Source organism: Primulina tabacum, chromosome 13 (assembly GCF_025594145.1).
Source record: "Primulina tabacum isolate GXHZ01 chromosome 13, ASM2559414v2, whole genome shotgun sequence".
NCBI classification, from domain to species: Eukaryota; Viridiplantae; Streptophyta; class Magnoliopsida; order Lamiales; family Gesneriaceae; genus Primulina; species Primulina tabacum.
In genome coordinates this window covers 3216570-3229102 of record NC_134562.1, presented here as the reverse complement: position 1 = coordinate 3229102, position 12533 = coordinate 3216570, and positions in this window count along the sequence as shown.

The window sequence follows — 12533 nt, the reverse complement described above, 5'->3', positions numbered from 1 at the left end:
TCCATCGAATAAACATGTTTGGGAAATTAAAAGCTTTAAGCACAACGAGCAGGAACTCCCAAGCAACTATGTCATAAATTTTTTCAAATCCACTTTCAGAATACATCGAGGAGACCCTATTTTCCTAGCATATTTACGAAACATTTTTTTTGCCAAGTGAATGTTATCCACAATTTTTCGACCATGAATGAACGAAGTTTGAGCCTCATCAATGAGATTTCTGATGACTTTCTGTAGCCTATTAACTAGGATTTTAGAAATGATTTTGTAGAATACTGTACAACATGAGATAGGTCGATAATCCGTAACGAATGAAGCATTTGTTGTTTTTGTAATAAGGGCATTGATAGAATGATTCCACTGCTTCAGCATACGACCATTACGGAATAATTCTTGTACTGCATCAATACATCATCACAAATAATATCCCCAGATCGTTTGAAGAAGAAACAACCAAACCTATCTGATCCCGGGGATTTGTCGTTGTCTGTGTCAAAAAGCGCCTCTCGAATTTCTTCTAGACTAACCTCAGATGTCAAATTGATCCATTCATCAATAGGAACACAATGGCCTACTAGGATTGTATATGTATTCAAGGCCGATCTATTCTCTTTCTGTCCCAATAGCCATTTATAATACTCAACAAAACACCGTGCACTATCATTAGATTCAGTCAAAATAGTGCCATCTGTCTTTTGATAGATACAATGGAATTTCTCTTATTATGTCTCTTGATATAGTCATGAAACAACATAGTGCATCAGTCTCCCTGTTGTACATACTTGAGCTTTGTTTTCCGGGCAACAAACAACCTTTCAGCTTCTTGCAAAAGTTGTGATTTCTTTTTCACCTCCTCATAGTGATCTGTCATAACTCCCGATAACAACATTGAATATTGCAAGTCGTGAAGCTCCTGCTTAGCAGTGTTTGCTCGTTGAGAAATATAACTGAACGTTTTGTGGTTAAGATTCTTCAAAGGTTTTTTAAGTCCCTTGAGTAGTTGCTTAAGTCTGTATTGTGAGGTGCCATGGCCTTGAAAAACCCAGAATCATTTAACCAAATCCAAAAACTCATCGCTTAGAGCCCACATGTTAAAGAACTTGAAATGTTTGTTTATCCGTATAATTGTCTTTAGAAAAGCCACCAACATCATTGCATGATCCGACACACAACCCAGGGCTATAAATTCTGCTATGCCATCCAAATTCGAAGTGTTCCAGAAATGGTTTACTAGAACTCGATCCAATTTACTACATACTTTAGGGCTCATCCAAGTGAAGTAACATCCAATAGATCTAAGATCCACCAAGTCAAGTGATGCCACACAATCAACAAAATCTTTAGTCTCATAATTCTTTACAACCAAGCCTCATTTTTTCTCGCCCGGAGAAAGTACATTGTTAATGTAGTGCCCGAATTTGACGACTGCTCTCACTGTATCAAGACGGGTCTTTCCAGCATACTAATATCCTTACTTACACGCACACTAAGTAACTTCTCAGGGGGTCACCCATCACAAAATTACCCCAAGTCAAGCATGCTTAACTTTGAAGTTCTTATGTGATGAGCCATCGTAAAAAAAGATACACCTTCATGATATGAGTAGTATCAATCAAATCTTTTAAGCTCTCCTCAACTGCACAGTCTCATACCTGAATAGTTTTGGAATCCCACTCATTCTGGTGCGAGATCGATTCATTCATGTTCCCTTCACCTAAAAGCCTGCCAAGAGCCGCTCATTGTCAGTGCAACCTCATGGCACCGACGATCACCTCTGCCCTCTTCGGCCCCGGGCCTCACATGCCTACTAGCTTCCGCTTGATTAATCCCCAAACCACACCGTACTAGGAGAGGTCGGCTCTGATACCAACTGTAATGCCCCAGATTCAACGTGTTCCCACTATACCAAGACGAGCCTTTCTAGCATGCTTATTTCCTCACTCACACATACCCTAGGAAACCCAGAGGGTCACCCATCCTAGAATTACCCCAAGTCAAGCATGCTTAACTTTTGAGTTCTTACGTGATGAGCTACCGAAAAGAAGATACACCTTCTTGATATGAGTAGCACATATCAAATCTTTTAAGGTCTCGTCAACTACACAGTCCTATACCTAAACATTTTTAGAAATCCCTCTCCTTCCAGTGTAAGATTGGTTCATTCATGTTCCCTCTGCCTATAAGTCTGCCAGGAGCCGCTCATTGTCTGTGCAACCTCATGGCACCAGCGATCACCCCATGCCCTCTTCAGCCTCGGGCCTCACAATTAAAGTCACCCAAAATCATTCAAGGTAAAGAACAAGACGCGCCAAACACTATCAAATCCTCTCAGTGTTCTTCTCTGTACATTTGTATTAAACGCGTATACAAAAGAAGCCAAAAATAAAAAATTTCTTTCATAAACAACTGACACGAACATGAATAGATTGTTCTGTAGAATAAATAATGCTTAAATACACTAGAGAAGGATTCCAAAAAACTAGAATACGCCCTTTTGCATTCAATGAGAAGTTATGACTAAGAATCATACATAGAAACCAAGTAGCATGTTTTTTTCCAATTCACTATCCTTGAGCTTTGATTCCAAAATGCCAAAAATATCGATCTTGTGGAGTCTAACAAAGGATCGAACAGTCCTTTGTTTAGGGGCTTGTGGAAGCCCCTGACATTCCAACAAGCTATCTTCGTTCATAACTCGAGGCAATTTCGGGTTGCCGCCCCGTCTCATTCTTCCCAAAAGATCTCACTTCCTTACTATTGTTGTTCAAGCTCAAATATTCGGTTTCACAAGAGCTCGAATCATCCATTCCTTCAAGGAATACTGCCATGTTTTTGTGCCTACCCTTCTCCTGCCCAACTATTTTCTTGGCTTAATTATTTTTCTTGTTTTTGTTTTTGTTGGTGACCATCTCAAATCAATCTGTGCCTATATCATCACTCTTTTTCCTTTATCTATTGTCTCTATATTCCAAGTGGGAACATGGCTCTCCTCTACAGTCGTGTTCTGTAAATCTGGTGTACTAGTAGAAACACCATCAATCTGTTTCTGCATGGCTTGTACATCATCAGCAGCCAGAGTTCTAGAAATAGGGTGAGAAGGGGCGTGATTGTAAGGCTTCCCGACCCCTGATCTTCCCCAAGAATTTCCATTACTCTAGGCAACACTACGTGATCTATTACGCTGAATGTTACCAGTAGTATTGATTATATCCTTTGCCACTTTGGTGTGCCTTATAGTGGCACAAGAGTCTTTCGCATGTCCTGCTCGATGACATAAGTCGCAAGACTTCATATCTTGCTCATACACAAATTTGATATCCACATCCCCAAAAAGGTAGTTCTATTAGGAGCTCGTTTAATTTATCTTTGGATGCTTAAATTTCAGTTAACACTCTCGCATATTTTACTCTATTGCGATCATGAGTAAGCATGTCCATATGAACCAGATTGCCAATTCGAGAGGACACCTTATTAAGGATATTGAAATTCCAGCAATCAGGAGGGAGACCATGACTCTGAACCCACGATGGCATTGAATTCATATCTTCATCCCTAAATCTGAAATACCTCGGCATCTTTTTTAGAAACAAGTGATAATCGAAGACCATGTATGTACCTCCACCAAAAATGCAATCTATAAATTCGGTACTCGGAAATGTGAAGATAATCCACCCACTATCATGTGTTAGAAAGTGGATATCCGACCCCATCGTCTTACCAAATCGAATAGGGCAGCAGTCGATGGTTTGCCATTAATAACATACCCCAACAAGCAAATACTATAAGTATCTTCAATTGTATCAATATCATCATACCCAAATATGAGTTTCTCAGATCCTGTGTCCATAAACTCAAGCTTGTGATTAACCTTAACCATCCTGTTGATTTTGAAAATGCTAGCATAAGAGACTCGATTATTCCTTTTGATCAAAAGATTTTGATTTTTTATTTAATTGGAAATCTTGCAACTCTCACCTTCTAGCATCATCTGCAGCGTCAAATTGCCGGTAGGCATCGCTGTTTCAAACCAGAAGATTTTCTACAAAAATCTCATATGTATCTTATTATCATCGTGATAAAATAGATACAAAATCTACCTCCTTTTTTGTTGCTACAAAATTTTTGAGGCCCTTTTTTAGAAGAATCTTAGAAGATATGAACCTTCACGTGGGCTCGACTTTGTTTAGAACGTCAAGGTCTTAGCTAACATAAGATACTCTGTTTGGCGGTGCAATTCTTCTATCTTAGGAGGAATTGTGCAGCTAACATAACCTAAAAGTTAAGATCAAAAAACTGCCCAACGACCTAAAAATTGGCACCAAGCCTCCTTGTAAACAACTTGAAACAACATCTTGCAACAATTTCATGGAGTCTTTATGCTTTATCCGTTTTTGGGACAATTTCATGGTTTTCGAGTCCATTTTTAGATTTTTCAACGGCAACACTCCACTATCCAATGTAACAACAGAAAACCCCTCTTATCAGACATCACATCAGGGTCACGGTTCAATTTTACTTTATCCATATGCTGTGTTATTTTAAGGGTTTCTCGATGTTATTTCATAAGAGATTCAGCTATGATCCTTTGCCGCATCTCCTCACCTTGCTTTTCCCACAGCTGGTGTTGAGACACCTTTTTCTCGCACCCAAGGAGCAACAGAAGTTTTAAAGTTTTGTTTCAACGTTAGAAACAGTCCTTGGGAGTCGTATGTTATTCAGCCATTCATAGAGGGTTTAGTTTTATACATGCGCATATAGAACGCTAGATACCAAATCAATCCGGGGTTAGCGGAGATGACCCTTCTTGTATATCCCCACGAACGGATCTCCACCTTTCGATCATCTACTTAGGTCTACGATCAGAGACTGCGTACTTTGTTTTGATTGCACTAGAAATCGTAATGCGTTGAGAATATGAAGTCCGAATTTTGAAAATTCGGAGTCGATGTAGCATCGGTATGGTGGCTCGTCGGGTGCATACGGTGGTGGAAGATGAATCGGCCGATTGCTTTTGTCAAACAAGTGTATTGACCGACAATACATGTTTGCCAAGATTGGAGTTTTGTTCACCAATCAAAACTTGTCTAATTCATTTATATTTTTTCAATAAAATTTGATTCCTTAAATACATGTTTTCTGCCGAGAGTTTATTTGAGAGAAGAGAGGGTAGAAAAATTTTGATTGAAAAATTAGGTGTAAAAATAGTCTTATGTTATATGCCTCCTTATGATATATTTATAGAGTGCGATTCTTGATCCTATCAAGAATCCCTTTCCCATCAGGATTCCTAATCCTTGTCTCACCAGAACTTTTTTATTTTATTATAATAAAATTCTCATATTATTATTATATCATTTATTTATCAACTTTTGACAATGAATGATATATTAATAATATATATACACATCTTTATATTTCCATATAAAATGTATATATAAATACTAATACATAGACATATTAATTAAATTAATTAATCATTATTTAATTTAAATAATCAACTCATTAGTTAATTAATTCTAGGTCCTTCTAGAACATTTTATGAGAATTTTTACATATTAGTAGTCACCACTACAACTACCATCATTTAATCAGCAGATTCTAAATCTACTAAATAAATGAATCCGAACTCATTATAACCCTGATCGATGATTCGGCATTGCGAATGTATCAATGATACAAGTCTTGTTCATATAATGAAAAATGAAAATTTTGAAGATCAAAATTTTCACTTGCCATATTTAGAGGTGGTCCAAATTTCGGATACCATATAGCATACATAAAATATTGGTATGAGAAAAATGATACTGTTACTATACCGACTTTTCGGTATATCGAAAATTCAGTATGCTGAAGTTTCGGTACGGTATCGGTAAAATGCCGTCATACCGAAAGTATATATAAAAAAATCCATTCTCTTGTAAATCCAAGGCCAGTGATCACCAGTATTAAACAAATCCCTCAAGACAATCAAAGAGACCAGGAAAGATATATACAAAACAAATCCATCAAGACAATGAACAACAACCGTGACATGTGTCTGGAGATCCAAGACATCAATGAACACCAATAAACTTTAACCACAACATGTGTAACTTCTTCATTCACTATCTTTGCAAATAATGTCCGAGTCCTGTGATTTCTGAACTCTGTCAGCTTTTTAACAAGTCGAGGCCCATCATCCGTTCTCTAGCTAGCTGTAAGGTTAGACGACGAAATTAAGACTTCTCAACAGTTTAAATTCTCAACTATGAGTCGAGTTGTTTCACTCAACTTTGATTTGGACTATTCCAACATGATGAATCTAAACAGAAGTTAAATTCTTTATTTTGATACGGCATCGATATATATCGTTTTATACCAAAAAAATTTATATTTTTTAAAAATTTAACTTTATTATTTAGAAATATTATACATGTTTTAATTTATATATATTATGTCGATATATATCGAAAATTTCAATTTCCATACCGTTACCGTACCGAAAATTTCGATAATTTCGGTATTTTTCGGTACGATAACCTCGGTATACCAAAAATTCGGTATTTTTCCAAACCCCTAACGATATTTGGCAGCTGCCAGTTTAGTGAACTCCTTCACCCAAATAGGCAGTTCCACTATCCTTCCTCAATTAGCAATTAAGCTAACTTTCATTTCTTCTATCTTATGGAATCAACTTATAAACTTCTTTGTGAGCATCCTGTTTTATCTCCATCAAACTATAGTCTTAAAATTCAAATCCTTGAATTTTGACTTTCTCAACAAGAACACAGAGTCCGATACTTGTATGACCATCAATGGTTCAGAGATACAGTCAGTCGTGGTTTCACATCTCCATGTGATTAAGAATAATATTTATTATTATCCGGCCTTATCCTTATAAGCCACATTCTTTTCATCAACTCCTTGATCAAGAATGTCAAAAATCATTTCTGATTGCACCCATCAGATAACGTTAATAGCATCTAGTAGCATCAGCTCATAATCCCTTAGGTATCATGATAGTGACTGCAAGAACCTTAAGTCATGATTAACGTACAGTACGGTCCCTTCAACACATATATCCCGATCAAATGTGCAACCATTAGTATATCAAGAGTTGCATATGAATTTGATAACGATGTGATTTATCTTTGAGCACTAATAGTGACATGGTATGTGCAACCAGGAAAACACACTTCCCTAAACCACATTTCTTACTCTGGCCAGAGACTCCTTGCTCTATTAACTCATCAGATCACATAAGATATCTTCACCCGTAAGCAAATGATGAATCTCGAACTACAATGCATTTGTTCCTACGTATTTTGAAACTACACCCAACCTAGCCACTTGATGTCCCTCAATGGAGTCGGTATATGGATAAAAGTGCATGCTAGTACGTATAGCCATTATATTGTCGCGGGCCAAAGTAGTAATTGTGTACAACCATAACCGCAGACTATTCCACTCAATAAATGATAACCTCTTGGACAATCCGAGGAGGGTTGTTCAGTGCATCATTATATGATCATTCATCTATATGAACGAACATCTTCACACCCTTGCTAATGAAACTGAAACGTTCACTAAATTTTCACTTTAAAATACTATTGATTTTTTTTATATATAAATTTCGAATCATCCCTACCAAAATAACTCAACATTTCAAAATCCTTAATACATAAAAATTCATAAATCGTCAACCACCAAAATCATACGTAAAAATTTTAAAATAGTCCGAAATTAAACTTCAAAATAAAGCATAAATATCTAAATAGGAAATCCTTATGATGCGATATTCATGGTAGGTCAAGCTCCAAGGAAAACATGTGATCCTTTAGAGTTGCCGGAGGGACCAATCACGAGACGACAATGAAGAGATTCAAGGAGGCACTACATGGAGTCATAAGCAATCAAGAAGGGCTTACAAGCAAATTGTAAAGTTCCGAAGGGTTCGCGATGTATGGGAGTAAGTTTGGGAGTCATATGAACATTATTCAAGTGTTAAATGATGAGGAGTCCAGAAGCCTCGGAGCCCGAGCGACCAAATCTTACCGCCCGAGAGCCACACTTAATGTCCAAAATGATTATTTCCAGAACACTCTGCGCAAGACAGGTCAAATTTTACAACCCGAGCGACAAAATTCTTGAATGCTCGATGCCCGAGCGCTCACACTTTACCGCCTGAGCGAGAAAACCTGAGGGAAAATATTTGTTTCGTAGTTTAGATTCCTAATTATTTTGGGAACTAGATTTGATATCTTTTTTATTTGTAAACATATTTTGCACGAAATTTTGAACACTTTTTGACAATTATCATTGAGTTTACACAAGATATTTGAGTTTTTGTTGAAAACTAAGTTTCGGCGTTTGACAAATTGCGAACCAACTGCTTATATAACTGAATACGAGAAAACTGAACTACACAACTGAATGCGTACCAGCTAAATATTATACACGTCATCAGTTGAATCAGAAATATAACTAATTGATCAGTTGGGAACTGATCAGTTGAAACAATTAGTTATGTGTTTTCTAGCAAAGTATCTTTCAGCTGATCCCTCGGTTGTACACATCATCAATTAAGAATGACAACCGACAAGGAGTATACAACAGACTGCAACAAATAGTGGAACGCCGCATTTCAGAGATTGCAATATACGAATGTCAGAGAATATAAACGTGGCAATCAACAGATATAAAGATTAATATTATCGTTGAGAAGGAAGCCTATAAATAGGTTAAGAGAGCAGCCGAGAAAAATACACGAACTACCATTCTATTCAAGCTTGCTATTACTCTGCTGAAATCACATTCAGATATCAAAGCTCACTCTTATCAGCTAGTTCAGTTTGCAACTGGGTGTTTTCTGCATTTTCTGTTGCTGTTGCATCAGTTGGTAATTGAGTATCTTTAATAGGCTCCACCAACTGATTTTCAGGAACTACTTCCTGTTCAACTGATTGATCCACAATTTCAGGTTCTGGTGTTTGAAGGATGTTTCGATTGATATGGCTTTCTTCTTCATGATCATCCTCCAAACTGATATCTGTAAATCTGTCAACTAGCTCAACTGGATCAGTTGGCTTATTTGTTAGTACAGTTTCAACAAAAACGACATGTATAGATTCTTCAACATTTAGTGTGTTCTTGTTAAACACTCTATAAGCTTTGCTGACTGATGAATATCCTAAAAATATTCCCTCTGCAGATTTAGCATCAAAGGCTTATAAAAGATTTTTGCCATTGTTAAGAATAAAACATCTGCAGCCGAATATTTTGAAGTAGAAAACCACAATTTAATGTCTGTGTCAGATCTCATAAGGTGTTTTCAAATGATTTTTATTAATCATTGATCTGTTTTGAGTGTAACACACATTGTTTACTGTCTTTGCCCAAAACCTTTGAGAGATGCCAGAATCAGCAAGCATTGTTCTAGCAGCTTCTTTAAGGGTCCGATTTCTCCTTTCAGCTACACCATTTTGCTGAGGAGTTCTAGCTGCTGAGAGCTCATGCCTAATTCCAACATTTTCTAAAATTTTTGAAAGAATTTGATTGATGAATTCAGTTCCTCGATCGGATCTGATTCTATCAATTCCAACTGATTTCTCGTTTAATAGTCTTTTGAAAAGCTTGATCAATTGAACAGCAGTTTGGTCTTTGGATTTGAGAAATATAACCCAAGTAAATCTTGAAAAATCATCTACAACCACCAAGGTGTTTTTCATTCCCCCTAAGCTCATGACTTGTATTGGACTAAATAGATCCATATGTAACAGCTCTAAGCATCGGGAAGAAGATTTACTGCCCTTGTTCTTAAAAGAAGATTTAACTTGTTTACAAAACTGACATGCTGAGCAAATTTTATCTTTGGTAAAATCCATTTTGGGCAAACCAGTGACAAGATCGTGATTACTCAGATAAGCAATGGATTTAAAGTTCAGGTGGTTTAGTCTCTTATGTCACAACCAGTTTTTAGAAGATTTTGAAGCAATAAAACATACTGGTGCATAAGGTTGATCATTCCAACTGACTTTGTAAGTGTTTCCACACCTTTTGCCAGTTAGTATGACCTCATCAGTTGCATCTTTGACTGAACAAGAATGTTTGTCAAACTGAACTGTGAATCCATTATCGCATAACTGACTAATTTTAATCATATTATACTTTAGATTCTCAACTAATAAAACATTATTAATGATAAAGTTACCATGGATAAGCTTACCCTTACCCACAGCAAAGGTTGCAGCTCCTTTGATCCAAATCAATCGACCTTCGATCCTTGCCCTTACTCGACCCAAGGGAATCGTCATTCAGGAACGAGTGGACACTACTCACTCTGGACTGAACATTCCACATATTCTTACTGATGAAAAAGGAAAAGGCAAGTGGATTGAAGAGCCAAGGCCATCCAATGCCATTCAGACTCACATTGACCTCATCTGGGAACAGGCCAATGTTTTTGCTGAATCAAAACTGAAGATTTATGATGCATGGACTAAGTTCAGAACGCATACATTTGCCAAAGAGCTGAAAAAGAAGTAAAAGCTGAATACATTCATCAAGCTGGAGGCAACTGTTATCAGAATGGTCAAGGCTGCTACAATAATTCAAGCTTTGGGGAGAAAGAACTATTTCTTTGATCAAATCAGAGCCAAGAAGTTGGGCCAACTGATTGAGGAATTGAAAAGAAACTATATTCCCACTAGTCCAACTGCATATAATGATCGAGCTGTGCTCACGCAGCTAGAAACTGATCTTATGGCTCTGCAATCACATATAAAATTTTGGGAGATGGATCAAGAACTAATCAATCATGAGGGTACTTCAGAAGATGAAGAAGATAAATCGCCTTCTCAACACAAAGAGCCATCTCCTGTACAAGTTGCTGCTTCAACTGAAGAGCCAGTACAGGATGTGCCTCAATCTTCTGCTGTTGATCATCAAATCTATTCAAAGGCTGACTTAACACTCGCAAATATTGATGAAATCATTCAGTCGGTAGTACACAAATCTCAAACCGCTGTACATATTTCTGAATCAGTTGATCACTCAACTGATCAAGCAGCTCAAGAGAATCCTATTAAAGAGCCCGCTGAGCGTGTTGTCTCTGCTGAACCAGCTGATCAAACTGATCGATCGATTGCTGACACTATAGAGGCTCAGCTGCTCAATATTGACAATTTACCAACTGACGAGCCAGCACAAGTCTCAGCTGATTATCATACAGTAGCATCCGTCGATGATCCTCCGGCTGAAAATACCATAGACTCTCATATTCAGCAAGGTAACTCATCTGCTGCTCAGGATCAATCATCACCTCCTCTAGTTCAAGAAGCAATAACTGAAACAGCTGTTCCAGAACAGACCATTGATGAAACGATCGTATCTAACAGGACCTTGGTGGTCTTTGATCAAGTTTCAAGGGAACAAGAACCTGAAGCGTCTGGACAGTCACCTCCGCATTCATCCACAGATTTTGACTTAGTTCTTGAAGAAATTTAGGATCTTCAGAATAACATGAATCAGATGATTACTTCCATCAACAAAATTCAGCATACTCAACTGGCTCACACTCTGAAGCTAGAACATTCTGAAGTAATCAATTCAGAGAAATTGAAAGCCATTCAAGCTACTGTAACCTCTCTCTCTCTTGCAGTAGATGAAATTTAAAAGAACAGGGGTTTAGAAAAAAGTCTCACTGCAACTCAAGAGTCTATTAGCAAACGAGTTGAAGGTCTGGAGACTTCTGTTTCAAGAAAAATAGACATGTTGCAAACCACAATGCTTACTGCTGTCTCAAGTATCTCCACTACTGTCAACGTCCTATCAACTGATGTTCGAAGATTATCTATTAAAATGGATACGTTTGACAAAAAGGGGGAAGAGATTAAAGAGATTCTAGAACAACAGAAGAAGTCTTCTAGTTGAAGAGCAGTCAGTTTGAAGTAGCAGTTCTTGTATTTTGAAGATCATCAGTTTTAAGCTAAATTGATCAAATCCTTAAATTATCTACAATGAGTTCAGTTGTTCAGTTTTTATTGACTTAGTTTTGTCAAACACCATAAAGGGGGAAATTGTTGAAAACTAAGTTTCGGCGTTTGACAAATTGCGAACCAACTGCTTATATAACTGAATACGAGAAAACTGAACTACACAACTGAATGCGTACCAGCTAAATATTATACACGTCATTAGTTGAATCAGAAATATAACTAATTGATCAGTTGGGAACTGATCAGTTGAAACAATTAGTTATGTGTTTTCTAGCAAAGTATCTTTCAGCTGATCCCTCGGCTGTACACATCATCAATTAAGAACGACAACCGACAAGGAGTACACAACAGACTGCAACAAATAGTGGAACGCCGCATTTCAGAGATTGCAATATACGAATGTCAGAGAATATTGACGTGGCAATCAACGAATATAAAGATTAATATTACCGTTGAGAAGGAAACCTATAAATAGGTTAAGAGAGCAGCTGAGAAAAATACACGAACTACCATTCTATTCAAGCTTGCTATTACTCTGCTGAAATCACAACTCACATT